Raw genomic sequence first — 21,643 nt, 5'->3', positions numbered from 1 at the left:
ATGTTTTCATAGTAGAAATTGGGGCATACAGAGTTAACTTGCAAACTTTGAGAAAATAAGTAAAGAGTTTTACGATTGTGTTTACTGCAGCTAGAAGACAGAATGTCTACAAATAGACTTTCTTTCTATTGTCTGAAGACAGAAATAATTACTAGGTTTAAAATGTAAAAGTGTTAATTGTTTTACAATTTCCAGTTTCAGGCAAGCTTCTAAGAGATAAGTGCCAGCTTCTAAGAGATAAGCATTTTTCATAGAGGAATGTTAAATTCTGTTGGCATCTGTTTAGCTTGGGAACTGGAGGCAAGTGTCAAATAGTGATGTCATCTAGCTAACCCAGCAGTAATGTGTATTATTAATTTAAGAAACTGTCTCAGTGAGAAAGTCTGGGCATTTTTTATTTGTCTCTGGACCTGTAAACATCTCACCAGCACTTGCCTTGCTCTGTAAGTAAGACTTAGATAATAGTATCTATCTTAGACATAGTTGGGAAAATAGTAAGATCAGTCTAGATGTTTTCTGTATTTATGAGAGACTGTCCTGCAATGTTGTTTTAAAGTATTTTATGTGACTATGAACTCTATTGTCACTGTGTTCAGTTACTGAGTACTGTCTTGTGCTTTGATTATTTATTTTTAAATACATTTAAACCTTTTAATTGTGGCTGGTTTTGTTTAGAGATATTTAAGCTCTGAGAGTACCTGCATGTATCTGGTAACACTGTACAGGCCACTCTTAAATACCCTTAATGTCTTGGACACAATTAACATTTGGATAATAGTAGCATTATATAGTAGAATTGGTCACCCTTTGTAAAGGGCCTTTTAGTAGCTGATAAGGGTGGTTGGTGGCAGCTGGTCCTACCTTATAGTCTGGGCTGAAGGGCGGCATATTTAGTGAACCTGTACCAGCCTTCCCCAGGAGTGTCTGTGTGTTTGTATATAACTCAAATCTCAAAGTGTGTGTGTGTGTGTGTGTGTCAGCTACTTGGGCAAGAACATGAAGCACTGGTTGGACAGAGGGGGTGCTGGAGGTTTTGGCTTGACCACTCGGCTAAGATCTTAACCCTATAGCTGTGCCAGTGGGGAGTCTTATTGGAGATCTGGAGACAGAAGCAGAAACCAGCCCCAGACTGACTGTGATCTCTATGTGCTCTTAAGGGAAACTGCACCTTACTGTGTGTGCACTTGTCATCCTCCCAATGTGCACGATCCTCACTGGTATTAGTGATGAGGATTGAGGCACCTTGATTACTGGGCTAGTGCAGGGGCGTCACATATTAACTGTTGGCAGTGGCGGGATAGCCACATCAAATATTAATTGGTTGATAGTACTGAGTTAGCCACATGACATATTAATTTGGCTTGGAGTGGTGTGGATACTGAATTCCTGTAGCTTGTGTATGGTGATCACTGAAGGTATTTTTGTATTCTAAATCAGCCATGCAGTGAACATTCAGAGTTCATATCGCAACTGTTTTATTTCTTTTGTTAGCTTAGTTATTCAGGGAGAGCAGGCAAACATGTCAGCAGAGGAGTATGGCAAGCTGACAAGGAGCAAGCTGGCTGAGATGTTCCAGGCTAAAGGACTGGTGCATGAAAACCTGAGCAAGGCAGACATCAGAGACATACCTCAACCTGGAAACATCAAAAATCTGGACAAGGCCCATGAAAAATAGGTACAAATCTGTACACTGATTAACGTAAAATTTGCATACATAATAAAATAACCCCACCCACTCCAATGGAATTGTGGGATACCAACTTTCAAACACAAACTGAAGAACATACAACCAAAATATGGCACCAGAGTTCCCTTGCAGCCATTCCATTGTCCCATTACCTGGCTATTTCACCCCATTTACCATAAACACTAACGTGTACATACTGCTTTACTTCTACAATGATTATTTGGATTGTATTTTTACATTTTATAGCACAATACACACACACTAATAGATATCTGCTAAACAAAGCAACACTGTCTCACAATGAAAATAGACTTGGCATTAAAACTTCCGTTCTCTGCCCTTGAAACTCTCATTCATTGAAACAGCATTGAAACCCACACCACATCCAAAGAAAATACATCTGCCCAGTGGTGGATAAAGATTACCTTTGGGTTGTTTTCAAATCATAGGCCCCTGCCTTGCACACAAAACAGGAAACATACATGCGTTCTTTGATACACCTTCCCGATTTTATTAAATTATATTCCTTGTATAATACAGCACACTTATACTAGACTTAAGTTATAGCGCATTTTAAAATTTATTGATTGAACATTTTTCCAGTAGGCAATGAAACAAAATGAATGAACCAATAATGACAAAACTGCCCAATTCAGAACATTTCCATCATAAAAGTCTACTTACACATACACACACACACACACACACACACACACACACACACACACAATACATACACACACATATATATAAAAATAGAATGACAGTAGTGTAAGCCATAGGCAACCTGCACAGCTTTTCACACTTATTTTCAATTTCAGTTTTTTATTTTTTTGGGTGGGGGGAGCTAAAAACCAGGGACACATTTTAAACATTGCATGCATAATTTTGGAAAGTTACTAGAATAAAATGTTGTGTTGCCACCACGCATTTCACTGCTAAGCCTTGAACTCAGGACCCAGTGCACTATAGTCAGAGAAACTTTTAGTTATGTACTTACCATAACTTTAGATGTATGGGATCCATCTCGCCTACATTCTCTACAGATGGGTTCGGAGCCGATCCTCGGCTCCGACTCGGCCGCTATACAATAGAATGCAGTCTCTTATTGGCTGAGTTACCTTGTATCCCAGGATGCACCACTACTGCTTCCCCAGATCTTGTTTGTCCGCACACATGCACACACAAATAGACTGTTGTTATAACATTGCCAGGTGTTTCAAGAGAGGAAAAAGTTGAATTCGGATTGTCCGGTCTCTTCTGGCCTACAAGGCAGGGGGAAGGAGGGTGGGTTATTAGGAATGTAGGCAAGATGGATCCCATACATCTAAAGTTATGGTAAGTACATAACTAAAAGATGTAATGTGATCCTATCTCGCCTACATTCTCTACAGATGGGACAGCGTCCCTAGCACCTAATTCCTGGGTGGCTCACTGGAAAACGCTCCTGAGAACCGTGGAACCGAAGGAAGCTCGCCCCCTAGATGCCACATCCAATTTGTAGTGAGAAATAAAGGTGTGTAGAGAAGACCACGTAGCAGCCGCACAAATGTCACTAATAGAGAGCTTGGAATGAAAGGCTGCCAAAGTGGCCATAGCCCTGGTAGAATGAGCTTTCACTGGAACTATAAGCTCCTTGTTTGAAATGCGATAAATATGACTGATACAGTCTCTGATCCACTTGGCAATAGTGACTTTCGTGATGGATTTGCCCAATTTACTATCCTAAAAAGACACAAACAGTTGATCTGATTTTTGTGCTTGGTGTGTCCTATCCAAATAGAAACGTAATTGTCTGTGTACGTCTAAGCTGTGAAAGGTATACTCAGCTCTGTTTGAATACTTAGGGAAAAAAACGGTAATTCCAGTGATTGCTGCAAACAAAAGTTAGAACAAACCTTTGGTATAAAGGATGGATTTGGTCTAAGAGATACTCTATCCTTGTGAAAAAACAGGTATGGTGGTTTGACACATAGGGCTTGAAGTTCTGAAACTCGCCTGGATGATGTAATAGCAACTAGAAGAGCAGTCTTCCAAGAAAGAAATTTTAAGTCACAGGTTGCTGCCGGCTCAAAGGGAGGTGAGGTTAATGCACCTAACACCATGTTAAGGTCCCACGGTGGTGCAGCATGAGATATAGGGGGCCGTAGAAGCCAAGCTCCTTTAATAAAAGCTTTGTACAACTTGTTGCTCATTAAAGGTGGTTCTACGCTCTCGTGAAAATTGGAAATAGCAGCCAATTGAACTTTGATGGTAGACACCGAACAACCTTGGTTGAACAGGGAAGCTAAAAACTTCAGAACCTCTGACACCGAGGCTGTCATAGGGTCTAATCCTCGGAGTTGGGCCCAAATAGCAAACCTCTTCCATTTATTGCTATACATCTTTTTAGTAGAAGTCTTGGGGGCCGAGGACAAAATATGCATGACTTCAGGGTCGAAAGAATGGCTCCTAACTATGGTCAGAAGAGGAGTAGCCAAGCTGCTAGCTTCAATGAATGGAGGGACTGATGGAGCTGTCCTGACTGATGCGTCAAGAGGTCGAGGACTTGGTCCCGGAACCAGGGACCCTCCAATGCATACTTGTGAAGAAAGGGGAACCAGACTTGACGAGGCCAGTATGGGGCGATTAGAATCATTTTGCTTTCCAAGCGAATCGCCTTCTGAATCATCTTGGGGAGAAGGGGAACCGGTGGAAAAGCGTATAGCAGACCGGGGGGCCAAGCTTGGACTAGAGCATCCTTGGGGATCTCCCCCGGAACTGGGGTTGGAGAGAAGAACTGCTGGCATTTCGCGTTGAGAGGAGTTGTGAAAAGATCGCAACAAGGAGCTCCCCGTCTTGTGAAAATCTGAGTTACCACTCTGTCGTTCAAGGACCACTCGTGAGGGAAGAGAATAGTTCTGCTCAGTCTGTCGGCTATCACGTTGGATCTCCCCGGAATGTGTGTTGCCACTAGGAAACGTTTGGTAGCAATCGCCCAATCCCATACCTTCATGGCCTCTCTGCAAAGGGGGTAAGACCTGGTCCCTCCTTGCTTGTTTAAGTACCAGACTACCGACATGTTGTCGGACTGAATGGCAATTGTACCCTGGGGGAGGTGATCGTGCAGTGCTTGCAACGTTAAAAGCACCGCCCTCATTTCCAGGATATTGATGTGGAGAAGACTCTCGTTAGTGCGCCACGTGCCTTGGACCGACCTGTCCAGATAATGTCCCCCCTACCCTGTCTGGGAGGCGTCCGTAGTCAACGTGGTCGAGGGGAGTGGGGGAATGAAGGGTCGCCCTAGATTCAGGTTGGAGGAAAGAAGCCACCAACGAAGATCTTGTTTGCACGTCCCTGTGATCAATATGTGGTAACTGAGGGGAAGGTCTTGATAAGACCACTGGACTGACAGGAGCCACTGGAGTATCCTCATATGCAATCTTGCCAAGGGGACCAGACGAATGGTGGCTGACATGGAACCCAACAGCTGCAGGTCCATTCTCGCTGGAGCACGACGTCTGAGGAGTAATGCCCGAACCTGAGACTGCAGCGTTGCTATCCTTTCCGCAGGAAGATAGACTCGCATCTGCCTTGAGTCTATTTCTGCACCAATAAACAGAATACGCTGTGATGGCAGTAATACGGATTTTGTCCAATTGAAGGTGATTCCTAAGGAGTTGCCTAGGGAGATAGTGGCTGCTAGAGTTTTCAAGAGTAGATGCCTGGAGGTGGCAGTTAGGAGCCAGTCGTCTAGGTATGGAAACACCTGGAGTCCTAGACTTCTCAGGTGAGCAGTCACCACCGCCAAACATTTGGTGAACACCCTGGGGGCTGTGGTGAGACCAAAGGGCAGTGCACGGAACTGGAAATGACTGTCTCCTAGGCTGAAGCGCAAGTGTCTCCTCAACGCCTGATATATCAGAATGTGATAATAGGCGTCTTTGAGATCTATGGAGCACATCCAAACACCTTTCCCCAAAAGCGGGAGAATGGATTGCAAGGTGACCATCCGGAATTTGGACTTTTTCACTAATCGGTTTAACTTGCTGAGATCCAAAATGGGCCTCAAGTCCCCGGTCTTTTTTGGTACCAAAAAGAATCTTGAGTAAGTCCCTGATCCGGCCTGATCTGCGGGGACAGGTTGGATGACTCCTTTTTGAAGCAGCTTTGATATTTTGCTGGCTGCAAGATCCCGTTGACTGGGTGGCGGGTCCGGGATTCTTTGGGATGGTGGGGGGGGTTGACAGAAGGGAATGGTGTAACCTCCGGCGATGATTCGGAGCACCCATTGGTCCTGAGTGATATGTTCCCAGGCCTTTAGGTGCCTCGAAAAATGACCCCCGACTGGCTCCGGAGCTGCACAGTCGGGTACTCCTTCAGGGATGCTGGAAGGAGGAGGAGCCACGAAAAAACTCGCGGTCTCCAGTGTTGCGGGGGCCTCCGCTGCCTCTGGGATGGCGTCTCCCTGAAAAATTTCCCCCTCCTCTGCCTCTAGAAGGGGAATCGCTCTGCTGCGACGAGTAAGGCTTTTGAGACTTACGGAACCACATTTTCCCTCCTCTTCGAGCCTTGGGATAAGGTCTGAAGGGAGTGGAAAACTGGGCCCCTATGGCAGTTAAAGTCTTACCCTCCTGTTCGCAGCAAGTCAAAGTGTCCTTTACCTTGGGTCCAAACAAAGAGGACCCATCAAAGGGGGCGTCGGCAAAGGAAGACTTAAAGGCCTCCGCAAAGTGACACAGGCGTAGCCAGGCTTGTCTCCGTAGAGCAACACCTGTTCCTGCCACTCTGCTCGTTCCTTTGGCTGCATAAGAAATGAGCCTCATGGACGAGTTGGATAACGAGGACAGGGTAGCCAACTGGGAGTTAACCGTCTGAGCCAACTGCTCAGGTAAGTTACCGGAGAGGGTATCCGAAAGCTCCTTGACCAAATCCCTCTGCAGTCTCGTGAAATGCGTCAAGTAGTTCAGAGACCTTAGTGTAAAGGTCGCTGAAGTAAGGGTACGCTTCCCGTACCGAGCCATGCTCCTAGACTCCTTATTAGGAGGATGGACGGACGTTGAAGCCTCTGCCACATCTTGCTGGGTGGCAGATGCCACCACCAAGGCATCTACAGCCACACCTTTTGAAAGAAAGTCCTTATCAGGGGGTGCCGAAAGGAATTTATTGGGGCGAGCTGGCACCAGTTCAACAGAGTCCGGGTGTTCCCACGCCCTTCGAGAGATCAAATCCAGAAGCTCATCGAAAGGTGGAGACACCCAGGAGGTGGAGGGCTGAGCCCCAAAGGCCTTGAGGAAAACCGACTCCTCAGCAGAAGGGGGTTTGTACTGCCAGTCGCCTTGTTGCTTAAGGATTTCCAAGATGTCCGCAAAGGATACATCATCCGAGGACGACTTGGGGGACCCTTCCGCATCATCGAGGTCAGTATCCGAGGTGAGAGACTCATCAGGGGAGTCGACGTGCTTCCTCTTGCACTGTTTCTTCCTCGGAGGTTCCTCCGAAAGTGTTTCGGAGGGACCTCCAAGAAGAAGGGAACCCCCAATGGGGGTAACCTCAGGCCCAAGGGCTCCGCTGTCGTGAGACAGGGGGATTGCAAAGGAGCCAGTCTCCGTGCAAAGGGAAGGTGGTGGTGAGATGGTAGAAGTGGCCAGAGAGGATTTGGCCAAGGCACTCCTCATGGCCTTGAAGGTGGGGCCCCCAGAGTCCTGGGATGGTTCAACCCCCAAGGCCACAACAGCAGTCGGAACTCCCACAGCCGACGCACCGAGAGGGAGGCTCGGAACCGAAAGGATCGGTCCCAAAGCATCCCCCCGGGGCCGACAGAGGAGGTCCACAGTGCAACCCGACCGAAGGCGGGTTGGAGTTAGGGTCGGAATCGACCCGACAACCTCCATCGGCTCCACCAACACTGACTCCAACGGCGCCAAAGCTGTTGGAGGAGGAACCGAGATAGCAGGATGGGAAACCGGCTCCGGAGCCGATTGGGCTGGAGCCGAGATCAACTTTTGAAAGACCGGAGACTGAAAAAGCCTTTGAAGCACCCTGTCCACATCCGAATCAGACATCCTTGATGACCGAGAAGAGACCGACCGGGTCCGAGTCGACTTCTCCGCCGGCTCCGAAAGACTGGGGGACCAGCTCCGTATGGGTTCGAGAAGTATCGGCGCCGAGGGAGATTCCACTACTACTGCAATTTCCCTCGGAGCCGATGGGGACTTCGGCACCAAAGGGGAAGAGTCTGAGCGGGCAAGCCTCATCGGCTCCGAAGGCAGTGGAGCCGATGGAGATGACTCGCCTCGACGCCCGAGCTCTCGACTCCGAAGCCAGAGGAGTCGAGGCTGGAGACATCGAGGCAGACCATTCCGCCCTCGGCTCCGAAGTCCGTGGAGCCGACGGAGAAGCCTGCTGTGACTTTTGCTGCGGATCCGACGGGCTGGTCGGAGCAAGATTTTTCTTCCTCGAAGGGGAAGAAGAAGAAGATAGGGCTTCCTCAAAGGAAGGGGTAATAAGCCCTTTCAAAATCAACTTATTTTTCCTCTCTTGGAGCACGCGAGAGGAAAAAGCGTGGCAAACGCTACAGGATTCCTGGAGGTGCTTCGGGCCCAAACAGTATACACACAAAGAATGGTCGTCCGTAATGGACATTTTATAATTACATTTGGAACATTTTTTTAAAACCTGATGGTCTATGTTCCTTCGACATGGCTATCTACCACTAAACTTCAAAACTACACAAAAACTACACAACGACAGCCTAGACTCTAACTAAAACGCCTAGGATAGGGCAAGGCCCTTCTGACTCAACGGGATCACTGCCACAAAAATACACTTTTACCAAAAAAAACTCTAAATACACAGTCACACAACAAGTAGCTGTTAAAACAGCTTTTGGGTAAGTTTTAGCACAAAATTTGACAGAAAATAATGTCACTAAGAGGCACTTAGCTCAGCCAAGTCCGAGACCACGTCTAAGCTTAAGAAGCAGCAAACGAGATCTGGGGAAGCAGTAGTGGTGCATCCTGGGATACGAGGTAACTCAGCCAATAAGAGACTGCGTTCTATTGTATAGCGACCGAGTCGGAGCCGAGGATCGGCTCTGAACCCATCTGTAGAGAATGTAGGCGAGATAGGATCACATTACATCATACCACTATCCCAATTCAGCAGTTTCCAGAAAGACGGGAAGACTGAAACTTAAATGTCCATCATTTAGTGACTTCAGTTCTCATTTCTCACCATAGCTCTCAACCTCTTAGCACAAAAAACCCAGGCAAAGCCAATAATGGGGGAATACACACCCAAAATAGGGACAAATTTCAAATACTGATCTTATAAACTTAGAAAATTGCTACAATAAAAGGTTTTGTGTTATCAAAAATAATATGAAGTTTGAAATTCAAATTCCTGTCATTATTTAGTGACTTCAGTCCTTCAGTGATTTGCCAAAAAATCCTGAAAACCACAGATTTAATGAGAAATAGAACAAAAACAAAAATATCAGGCACAAATTCACAAGTGGCGGTGGCTAGAGATTTTAGGCTCTTTTTACCTGTACCCAAGGTACAGGGTTTGAGCCTGAGAGTACCTCTGGCCACCAGGTGTATTCAGTTGGGGGCATTTACACACACACACACACACACACACACACACACACACACACACACACACATATCCCCCTGTTCAAGCACGGCAAGAAATAACAGCCTGTTCGCTTAAATATAGGAAGAAAGGCAAAAGAAATACAGTTTGCTTAATGGCTTCAAAATATATGAGCAGCTTTGGCAAAATTCAATTTGGCTTCACACACACACACACACACACATCCCCTTGTTCAAGCATGGCAAGAAATAGCAGTCTGTTCACTTAAATATAGGAAGAAAGGCAAAAGAAATACAGTTTGCTTAACGGCTCCAAAATACCTGAGCAGCTTTGGCAGAATTAAGTTCGGCTTCACACACATACATCCTTTATTCAAGCACAGCTTCACACACACACACACACAGACACACACACACACACACACACACACACACACACACACACACACACACACACACACACACATACACACACAAACACATCCCCTTGTTCAAGCACGGCAAGAAATAAGAAGTTATGTACCTACCATAACGTTCCATGTTAGTTGTCTTCTTCTCGCCTTCATTCTTGCTGGATGGGTTTGGAGCCGATCCTCGGCTCCGACTCGGCCAATACTAAAGCTCGAGAGCTAATTCCACCGGCTCGAGGCTCCCCTATATCCCACAATGCTAGGCGGTAACTACTCAGATCTCGTTTGATAGCTAGACCAAGCAATTCTAGTCTCCATAGTATGGAGAAGGGTAACCCACCTCTATATAAACCAGAGTGTAAGGTATCCCAGACCTAACAAAAGGGGAAATAGAGGTGGTAGAACGTGTGGGAATGAAACTCTTCCAGAGGAAGATCACAAAATGAATTCCTATCGGTCTGTCCAGGCTTGGGGAAGGAGGGTGGGGCCTTAAGAAGAAGAAGAAGACAACTAACATGGAACGTTATGGTAGGTACATAACTTCTTAATGTTAAGTTGTCTATCTCGCCTTCATTCTTGCTGGATGGGACCGCGTCCCTAGCACCTTATCCCGGGTGGCCTATCGGAACAGACTCTTGAGAACAGTGGAACCAAAGTTGGCACGGTTTCTGGAGACCATGTCCAATTTGTAATGTGAAATGAAGGTATGAGGAGAAGCCCAAGTGGCTGCTGCACAAATGGAATCTATTGGCAGCCTGTCCTGAAAAACTACGGATGTAGCTAAAGCTCTAGTTGAATGAGCTCTAGGTCTTGAAGGTAGTTTTTGATGTCTGATCTCATAGATGAAGGTAATTGTAGAGGTGAGCCATCCAGAAAGGGAAACTTTAGTAACTGGAAGGCCCAATTTCCTTTCCGCATACGATAGAAAAAGCTAATCAGATTTCCTGAATTGTTTAGTCCTGTCTAAATAATATCTAAGTTGGCGGTGAACATCCTGAAAATGTAGCTTTTGTTCCAACCTGTTGGAATAGTTAGGGAAAAAGACGGAGAGATTGTTTGGTTTAGGTTTGTTTGAGAGGAAACCTTAGGTAAAAAGGATGGATTAGTATGGAGGGATACCCTATCTTTGTGAAACACTAAGTAAGGAGGGCGACTGCACAGAGCATGGAGTTCAGATACCCTTCTCGCTGAAGTTATGGCTACTAGAAAAAGTGTCTTCCATGAAAGCAACTTCAGAGAACATGAAGCCGCTGGTTCGAAAGGGGGAAGGATTAAGGATGCCAGAACCAAGTTCAAGTCCCATTGAGGCGGGGGATCTTTGATTGGAAGTTTGAGAAGAAAACCCTTAAAAGGCTTTGCAGAGCTTGTGAGCCATGATGCTAGACTCGAGACACCTACATGATAATTAGATATAGCAGCCAACTGAACTCTAATGGTAGATGAAGAAGAGCCTAAATGAAAGAGTTCTGCTAGAAAGTCTAGAATAGACTGGCTAGGTGCAGTGAAGGGATCTATATTTTTTGATGTTGCCCAAAAGGAGAAGCGTTTCCATTTGCTATTATAAATCTTCCGGGTAGAAGATTTATGAGAGGCTATCAAGATATCTCGGACCGAGCGAGATATTAAGGGAAGCCTGGCTAAGGTCGGAATCGGAGAAACCACACTGTGAGGTTGAGAGAATGAAGAGATTGGTGCAGCTGGCCCGATTGGTGGGTCAACAGATCTGGCACTGGGTCCAGATGCCAAGGCTGCTCCAAAAGGTAACGATGAAGGAATGGGAATCATATCTGTTGAGGCCAGTAAGGGGCAATGAGGATCATTGTCACTCTCAAGGCGATGGTTTTCTGAATTAATTGAGTTATCAGTGGAAAAGGGGGAAAAGCATACAGAAGTCCCCGGAGCCAATCGTGGACTAGAGCATCTCTGGTGGGATGGCCTGGTAATGGGAAGAGAGTGAAGAAGTCGTGACACTTGCTGTTTTGGGGAGTAGCAAAAAGATTGCAGCAAGGCTGGCCCCATCGTTGGAACACTTCTTCCAGTACTGATTTCTTCAGAGACCACTCGTGGGGCATGAGAATTGCCCTGCTCAACTTGTCTGCAATCACGTTGGACTTCCCGGGAATGTGCGTTGCTACCAGAAAACGCTGAGAAGAGATCGCCCATTGCCAAAGTCTGAGTGCCTCTCGACATAAGGGGTATGATCTGGTTCTGCCTTGTTTGTTGATGCACCACACTACGGACATGTTGTCCGTCTGAATTGCAATAGTCCCTCTGGGAAGAGAGTCGTGAAGGGCTTGCAACGCTAAAAGCACAGCTTTCATATCTAAGACATTTATGTGCAAGTGGCACTCGAAAGGTTGCCATGTGCCCTGGACTGTCCTGCCCTGATAACGCCCCCCCCACCCGATCAGGGAGGCATCTGTTGCCAACGTGGTGACTGGGGGGAGGGTGAGTGAAGGGTCTTCCTTGGAGAACCTGAGGTGATCTGATCCACCAAGACAGTTGATTCTTGCATGATTGAGTTATCAATATGGTGTGGGACATTGGGAGCTGTTGGAAGGACCATTGAGTAAACAGCATCCATTGGAGGATCCTCATGTGGAAGCGAGCTAAGGGGAGAAGGGGGATAGCTGCTGCCATGAGTCCTAATACCTTCAAAACTAGTCTGGCTTTGACTTTGTTGCATTGTAAGAAAAGGTAAACTTGTTTGCGGATGTCTGACACTCTCTGATCTGTAAGTCTGGCTGAAAGATTGAGTGTGTCTAATGTGGCGCCTATAAAGGTAATTGATTGACAAGGCGACAAGGCAGATTTTTCTAAATTTATTGAAATGCCTAGAGCTTGGCAAGTTTGGATAGTGAAGTCTCTGGATAGAAGTAGTTGATGTCTGGTGGTGGCAGTAAGGAGCCAGCCGTCTAAATATGAAAACACCTGGAATCCTTGACGTCTCAAGTGAGCCGCGACCACTGCCATGCATTTGGTAAACACTCGGGGGGCTGTAGTGAGACCAAAGGGCAGGGCTCTGAACTGGTAGTGACTGGCTCCCAGCCTGAAGCGGAGAAATCTCCTGCAGCATCTGTTCATCTTGATATGGTAGTACGCGTCCTGAAGATCTATCGAGCACATCCAATTGTCCTGACCCAAGAAGGGTAGAATGGACTGTAGCGTGACCATCCTGAATTTTGTTTTGCTGACATACTTGTTTAAGTTGCTGAGATCCAGTATGGGTCTCCAGTCCCCTGTTTTTTTTGGTACCAAAAAGAATTTGGAGTAGACTCCGGATCCTTGTTGGTCTGCTGGGACTGACTGGATAGCTCTTTTTGATAGCAGCTTTGAAATTTCTAGTGCTGCTTGTTCCCTTAGACTGGGTGGAACGTCTGGAAGGGATCCTTTGGGTTGGGATGGAATGTGAATAAAGGGAATTTTGTAACCCTCAGATATGATCGATTGTACCCATTTGTCTTGTGTAAGGGAAAGCCAGGCTATTGGATACAGGGATAATCTTCCCCCGACTGCCTCCAAAGGTGGACAGCCGGGCAGCTCCTCAGGGATGCTGAAAGGGTTTATCAGAGAAAGTTTCTCTGCTACCCTGGTTTTGCGGACCTCCTCTGCCTCTAGGGCGGCTTCTATTGTTATTCCCCCCTCTGCCTCTAGAGGGGAATCGACCTTGTGCGTCAGATCAGACTCCCTGGGTTTGTTTGCGGAACCACATTTTTCCTCCCCTCTGACCTTTGGGATAAGGCCTAGAAGGGGTAGAAAAATGGACTCCCACGGCAGAGAGAGTCTTACCTTCCACCTCGCACCTAGTCAATGTATCCTTCACCTGAGGACCAAACAAGGATGATCCATCAAAGGGGGAATTGGTGAAGGACGCCTTGAAAGGGTCTGCAAAGTTGCACAGCCGCATCCAGGCGTGACATCGTAAGGCAACGCCTGTGCCTGCGGCTCTACTCGCCCCATCCGCAGCATATGAGATAAGCTGCATGGAGGAGTTAACGATGGAGTTCAGGGTTGCCAACTGGGAGTTCATTCTGTCTTGGAACCCCTCAGCTGTTGGATCCTTTACCTCTTCACTCATATCCTTGAGTAAATCTTTCTGGAGATGAGTGAAGTGACATAAGTAGTTCAGCGACTGCATTGAAAAGGTCGCTGATGAGAACATCTGCTTACCGTACCTGTCCATGGTCCTAGATTCCTTATTAGGAGGATGGACAGGTACCGAAGGATCGGCTAACTCCTTCTTAGTGGCCGTGGCCACCACCATGGCATCGACGGGGATACCTTTAGATAAAAAATCTTTATCTCTAGGGGCAGTAATAAACTTACACGGCCTCATCGGGGTGGGTTCCACTGAATCAGGAGCCATCCAAGCCTTCCTTGCCACCACTTCCATAAGGGGGTCAAAGGGAGGGGACACCCAGGAGGTAGAAGGGCGAGAGCCGAACGCCTCAAGGTACACTGACTCATCCTCTGAAGGGTTAAGGGCTGGCCAGTTCCCCCTCTGTTTCAGGATCTCAAGGATGTCAGCAAAGGAGACATCCTCAGAGGGGGATCGAGGGGAACCTTCAGATTCCTCTAAGTCAGTGTCAGAGGTGATAGACTCAGGGGAGTCAATGTGCTTCCTCTTGCACTGCCTCTTCCTAGGGGGTTCTCCTACCAGGTCAGGAGAGGCCTCGGAAGAGGAGGAAATTCCCAATGGGGAAACTTGAGGAGTTGGCTCTCTGCGGTCTGAAGCAAGGGGGTGGGTAGAAATCACCGCAGGCACTGAGGATGGAGGGGCTGACGGAGCTGACTGTGGGGCAGACACTGGTTCTAGCATGCTCCGCATGACCTCGAAGGCACCCCTATCGGGCAAGGCCGGAGGTCCCCGCTCCGAAGAGACCAGGTCCCCCCCGGCACCGACAGGGACGGCTCCGAAGCCGATGTCGGAGCCGAACTCACCAGTGCCGAAGCACCGAGAGGGAGAGCGTGGTCGGACAAGGGTCCGATGCCACTCGCCCCCTCAGAGCCGACGAGGGAAGCTCGGCACCGAGATCCCTCCAAAGAGGAGATCGGAGCAGACGACGGAGCCGAAAGGGAAGGTATCGGATCCAACGAGCCGACAGTCATGGCTCCGATGAGCCCCGGCTCCGAGCTCAAAGGAGTCGGAGGAGGAACACATTGAGGGACAGAAATAGCCGCTGACTGATGAGTCGGGCTATGAAGCATTTGGGCCAGCGCCTCGGACTTGAGAAGTCTACTCACTACCCTTTGCAAATCATGGTCAGATAGCCTGGAAGACCGTGAGAAATGTGATCTATGGCTCCATTCCAAAAGAAGAGGGGATCCTGGTGCTGAGTGAACGGAGCCGATGGAGGGAGACCTAGATCTCTTTCTCGAAGGTTGCTCCGATAAGAGTATCGGAGCCAACTGAGTCTTATCAGCCTCATCTCCGGCCGGAGCCGAGGTAATAGTTTGAGGCTTGGAAACATCTGCTCCAGCCGGAGCCAATGTCGAAGCAGTTTTGATGCTTCCAGAGGACATCTCTGAAGCCGGAGCCGACTGTCTGGAAGTCTTAGATGGCTTCCCCGACATAGACTGGGTCGGCGGGCCTTCAGGCTTTAATAAGCCACGCAAAATCAATTTATTTTTGCGTTCCTGCAGGACTCTAGGGCTGAAACCATGGCACACAGCACATGAGTCCTGCAGGTGCAAAAGTCCCAGGCAATACACACAAGAAGTGTGACCATCTGTCAGAGACATTTTCTGACAGCATGAGTCACACTTCTTGAAGCCTGAGACCTTGGAGTCCTTAGACATACTAAAGGCCTAAGTAATAAAACACTCACACACACACACACACACACACACACACACACACACACACACACACACACACACAGACAGGCCTTTAAGAAAATATTAAATTCCAGTCACACTAAAGGACTAGGAGAAGTAGGGGAAGGAGCCTAAGGCCTAAAGTTAAAGGAAAATAAAGGAAGGGATTATGGGCAAAAGAGGTGAATCGATTCAAGGAAAAAGATAATTAAAACTAAAAGTTATACTAAGAAAGTAATAGGGGTCTAAAGATTGTGAAAATAGAATAATTTTTCACTAACCTGCCAGAGCCGGTAGAAAAGCACCTCGTCAGCTAAGCGGCAAACGAGATCTGGGTAGTTACTGCCTAGCATTGTGGGATATAGGGGAGCCATGAGCTGGTGGAATTAGCTCTCGAGCTTTAGTATTGGCCGAGTCAGAGCCGAGGATCGGCTCCGAACCCATCCAGCAAGAATGAAGGCGAGATAGACAACTTAACATTACTCTGTTCGCTTAAATATACCAAGAAAGGTAAAAGAAATATAGTTTGCCTAACGGCTCCAAAATATCTCAGCAGCTTCGGCTGAATTCAGTTCAGCTTCGCACACACACATCCCTTTGTTCAATCACGGCAAGAAATAGCAGCCTGTTTGCTTAAACATAGGAAGAAAGGCAAAAGAAATACAGTTTGCTTAACGGCTCCAAAATACCTGAGCAGCTTCGGCCGAATTTAGTTCGGCTTCACACACACACATCCCCTTGTTTAAGCATGGAAAGAAATAGCAGTCTGTTCACTTAAATATAGGAAGAAAGGCAAAAGAAATACAGTTTGTTTAATGGCTCCAAAATACCTGAGCAGCTTCGGCAGAATTCGGTTCGGCTTCACACACACACACACACATCCCCTTGTTCAAGCACAGCAAGAAATAGCACTCTCTTTGCTTAAATATAGGAAGAAAGGCAAAAGAAATACAGTTTGCTTATTAGCTCTAAAATACCTGAGCAGCTTTGGCAGAATTCAGTTCAGCTTCACACACACACACACACACACACACACACACACACACACACACACACACACACACACACACACACGATCACACACATCCCCTTATTCAAGCATGGCAAGAAATAGCAGTCTGTTCGTTTAAATACAGGAAGAAAGGCAAATACATAAAGGCTCCAAAAGCAATACCTGAGCAGCTTCAGTTCAGAAGAAAGGCAAAGAAATACCTGAGCAGCTTTGGCAGAATGCAGTTCAGTTTTAAAAGCAAAGAAATACAATAATTTCCATAAAGCAAGAAATACCTGAGCTCTAATCAACTTCATGCAGAAAAAGAAGTTCAGAGGTAAAAGCAGTAATTTCCATAACTTAACGGCTCCAAAACTTCCAAAGACTTAAGCAAAAGCAGTCAGCTCAGTTCCGACAGGCTGATGGAGCTGACGTCATCACGCACGTGATGAAGTCAGCTCCAAAAGTGCGAAAAAAAATAATTAAAAAAAAAAATCAGGAAGGAAGGGGTGCCACTTGGGAATCGTGGCACCCCATTATTTGAACCCCAAAACTTGGTAAAAACCTGAGCAATCTGGTACAGTTCGAGGTATGATCAGAGAATAGCAGCCAGGAGGACGATCAGACTGGCCGTGGTGATGTACAACTCTCAGAGAATGGACAGCTCAACTTTTCCACAGAGGACTTAAAAGTCCATCTGGAGTTAAAGAGACTTGAGTTGGAGACCAAGTATTTGGAAACTGAAGCAGCAGAGAGACTGAGGCATGTAGAGACTGAGGAAAATGAGAAACTGCTATGCCTGGATGCTGAGTAGAAGGAGAGGAAGAGGCAATAGGAAAAGGAGATGCTGACTCTTCGCCAGAGTTATGGAGGTAATGGGGAAGGAGTAATCGAACCTCAGAAGCAACAAAGGTCAGTAAATTTCTTCCACAATTTACAGAAGAGGATAATTTTGATAGTTTCATTCATATGTTTGAGAGGGTATGTAAACAGTATGATGTTGACCAAGGGCTCTGGGTACAGTTCCTGACCCCCTACTCCATGGTAAAACTGTAAAAAGAAGTTATGTCTTACATAACGTTCCATCTGTGTTGTTGATCTTCATTCATTTATTACTGATGGGTTATTGGTTCCTTCCTTGGAAACAAGCCGGCCTTATGCCAAGCTTCCGTCAGCCAAAAACTCTTGAGCCAAGATCTTACCCAGAATGCTCTGCTCCCTGTTACCTTAGATCGAATTTGCAAGTTGACAGACAAAAGTAGAGGCTACATCTGGTCATAGCAGACCTACAATAAAGGAGTATATGAAATTAAACAGGAACCTACGGAGTGGGAAGGAGGGTGGGGAGTAATGAATGAACGAAGATCAACAACACAGATGGAACGTTATGGTAAGACATAACTTCTTTATCTGACGTTGTTAATCTTCGTTCATTCCTTACTGATGGGACAGAGTCCCCAGCTACCTGTAACCCTGGGTGGCCCTCATGGAAGGACATTCCTGAGCACCATGGAGCCAAAAGAAGCTCTACCTCTGGAGGCCAAATCCAATTTGTAATGAAGGATAAAAGTATGAGGTTTGGCACAAGTCACAGCTGAACAAATATCACTGAGGGAAGCCCTAGCATGGAAAGCTGCTGATGATGCCATAGACCTTGTAGAGTGTGCTTTCACTCTTTGAGGCAAGGTAATATTGTTCTTGTTGTAGATAAAGGTAATGCATTTTCTCAACCATGAAGCCAATGTAACTTTTGAGACAGGAAGACCTAATCTTGGTCCAGAAAAGGCCAGAAATATTTTGTCTGATTTACGGGTAGATTTTGTTCTGTTCAGATAAAATCGTATTTGCCTATGAACATCCAGGGAGTGCAGGCAATACTTTCCCTTGTTAGAGTGGTTAAGAAAAAATACTGGGACATCAATAGACTGCTTGATAGACCGCTCTGACACCACTTTTGGTAAAAAGGAAGAATTAGTTCTCAGTGATACTCTATGCTTATGGAAGATAAGGTAGGGACGTTTGATGCATAAGGCTTGAAGTTCTGACAAGCGTCTGGCCAATGTGATTGCAACCAGAAACAAATTTTTCCAAGAGAGGAACTTTAAATCACATGAAGACGCAGGTTCAAAGGGGGGAGCTGTTAGGGCTTGTCAAACCAAGGCCAAATCCCTAGGTTGTACTGGTTCTCTAAAGGGAGGTTTTAGGTGGAAAGTCTTACAGAGTCTATGTGACATGAGTGAAAAATCCTGAAAACCAATGTAGAAATTTGAAATGGCAGCTAAATGAATACGAATAGTAAAGGCTGACACCCCAGATTGGAAAAGTTGTGATAAGTAATCTAAAACCACCGAAACTGGGGCTGACAAGGGGTTTAATTGTTTATTCGCTGCCTATAATGAAAACTTTTTCCATTTACTGAGATAGATTAGTCTAGTGAACAATTTATGAGCTGTGATAAGAATATTGCACACCGGGGACAAGAGGTTATCTTGCCTGGCAATCATAGGAAGTGGAGAAACCAAGCTGTCAGCTTCAGGGTTGTTAGACTGGGTTGAGTCAGACCCTGTGGATGGGAGATCAATGCTGGGAGTGGATTGAGGATCCATGGTCGATCTAGTAGGTGAGGCCAGAGGAAGGGAAACCAACTTGTTGAGGCCAATATGGAGCAATGAGGATCACTTTGCTTTTCAACTGAGGGGGAGAGGAGGATAAGCATAAAGTAGACCCGAGGGCCAAGCATTGACTAGAGCATTTCTCGTTGACTGTCCCCGAGGGGGGATCAGGAAAAAATAGTTGCTGCACTTGTAGTTAGTTGGGGAGGTGAATAGGCCTCAGCAAGGCTGGCCCCAGCAGTTGAAAATTTTTGGAGCTATCACAGGGTTGAAGGACCACTCGTGAGGTTGTAGAATGCACCTGCTCAACTTGTCCACTATCACACTGGAGCTCTCAGGAATGTGGGCTGCAACTAGAAAGCGGTTGGAAGCTATCGCCCATTGCCATATTCTCAAGGCCACTCGGCGTATCCACTATAAGATCTGGTGCCCCCTTGCTTGTTGATGTACAAGACCACTGACATGTTGTCTGATTGGATTGCAATAGTCCCTGACGGAAGGATGGGATGGAATGGAATGCTTGCAACGCTAGTAGCACCACCCTCAGTTCTAGGACACTGATATGCAAAAGGGCCTCTGTCTCCAACCAGGTGCCTTGGACTGAGTTTCCTTGACATAGCCCACCCCACCTCATCAGGGAAGTGTTCGTGGTCACAGTGGCTTTCGTCTGATGGGGGCTGAAGGGGCAAGACCATTGTTGGGGGTTTTGAGACGTCCACCAGAGCAAATCTTGCTGGCATCTCTGAGTTACACTTATCTGAAAAGACAAGGGGTGTTGTACAGCGTACCACTGAGTGAGGAGCAACCACTGGAGAAGTCTTGTAGAATATGGCCAGAGGAACAATGGTGATCGAGGCTGCCATTCACCCCAAGAGTTGGAATATGGACCGAACAGGAGACTTGTGGTGACAAAGCAGCTGCTAAACTTGTTGACTTATTCTTTGAAGTCTGTGATCCGGAAGAGATGCTGTGCAATTCCTCATGTCCAACAAGGCCCCGATGAATTCTAACGACTGTGCTGGGGTCGTGTTGGACTTCTCCGTGTTTATAGTGATTCCCAGGCGATGTGCTGTGAGGAGAGTGTAGTCTAGGGCTTCTTCCAGTAGATGCTTGGTGGGGGCAGTAAGGAGCCAGTCGTCTAGGTATGGAAAAGCCTGGAATCTTTGAAGTCGTAGGTGAGCGATGACCACTGCCATGCATTTGGTGAACACTCTGGGGGCTGTAGAGAGACCGAAGAGTAGTGCACGAAATTGGTAGTGCTTGGCTCATATGTGCAAGAGGAGGTATCTTCTTGAGTGCGTGTCCATTTTTATATGGTAATACGCATCCTGAAGATCTACAGAGCACATCCAATCATCTTCTTCCAGAAGAGGAAGGATAGACTGAACCGTGACCATCCGGAATTTCTCTGTTTTTACAAATTTGTTCAGTGTGCTGAGATCCAGAATCGGTCTCCAGTCCCCTGTCTTTTTTGGCACCAAAAAGAACCTTGAGAAAAAACGGATCCTATCTGGTCTGGGAGGACCATTTGATGACTCTTTTTTTGGAGTAGCTTTTGGATTTTATGTGCTGCTGTTTCCCTTTGACTGGGTGGAACATCGGGTAAGTCTCTGGATGAGGTTGGACAGAGATGAAAGGGGATGCAACAGCCTCTGGATATTATCTGTTGTACGCAAGAATCAGTGGTTATATTTCGGCAGGCAGTTGGGTACAAGGAAAAATGACCTCTGGCCGCTTCCAGATGTGAGCAGTCAGGCAACGCTTCAGAAGCGCTGACTGATAGGGTTGGCCAGAGAAAGAATCTCTGGAACCCCAGTTTCACGGACCTCCTCTGCCCTGAAAGGGGCATCTTCCATTGGAGTTCCCCCTCTGCCTCTAGGGTAAAATTCGGCACGTGCATCACGGAAAGAGCCCTGTGATTTTCTGTGCCACATCTTCCCACTACTGTGACTTCTGAAGTAGAATCGTTGAGGAGTGGAGTATCTGATACCAATGGCAGATAGGGTCTTGCCATCTTATTTGCAACTTGCCAGCGTATCTTTAACTTTATGGCCAAACAAAGAAGCGGCCTCGATGGGAGCATTCACAAAGGAAGCCTTAAAGGGGTCCGCAAAGTCTCAAAGGCGCATCCAGGCATGTTGTCTCGTGACTATACCTGTACCTGTCGCTCTAGCCACTCCTTCCGTTGCGTGTGAAATAAGACTCATGGAAGAATTGGATATGGATTCTAGGGTTGCTATCTGAGAAGTTACATTGTCAAGGACCTCATCAGAAACAGCTCCTGCCAAGGTTTCAGAGAGTTGGTTAATAAGGTCCCTCTGGAACCTTGTAAAGTGTGCCAAATAGTTCAAGGACCTTACGGCGAAGGTCGATGAAGCAAACACATGCTTCCTGAGTCTGTCTATCGCCCGGGACTCCTTGTTGAGTGGAATGACAGTCTGACTCTCTTCTACCAAATCTTTCTTGGTTGCAGCCACCACCACCATGGCATCTACTGGAAGACCTTTTGACCAATGGGGATGCCCAGCTGGGGGAGATAAGATCTTGTC

Source organism: Protopterus annectens, chromosome 1.part1, assembly GCF_019279795.1.
Source record: "Protopterus annectens isolate FY-2018-M chromosome 1.part1, PAN1.0, whole genome shotgun sequence".
NCBI classification, from domain to species: domain Eukaryota; kingdom Metazoa; phylum Chordata; order Ceratodontiformes; family Protopteridae; genus Protopterus; species Protopterus annectens.
Note: the sequence above shows the minus strand (reverse complement) of the source record.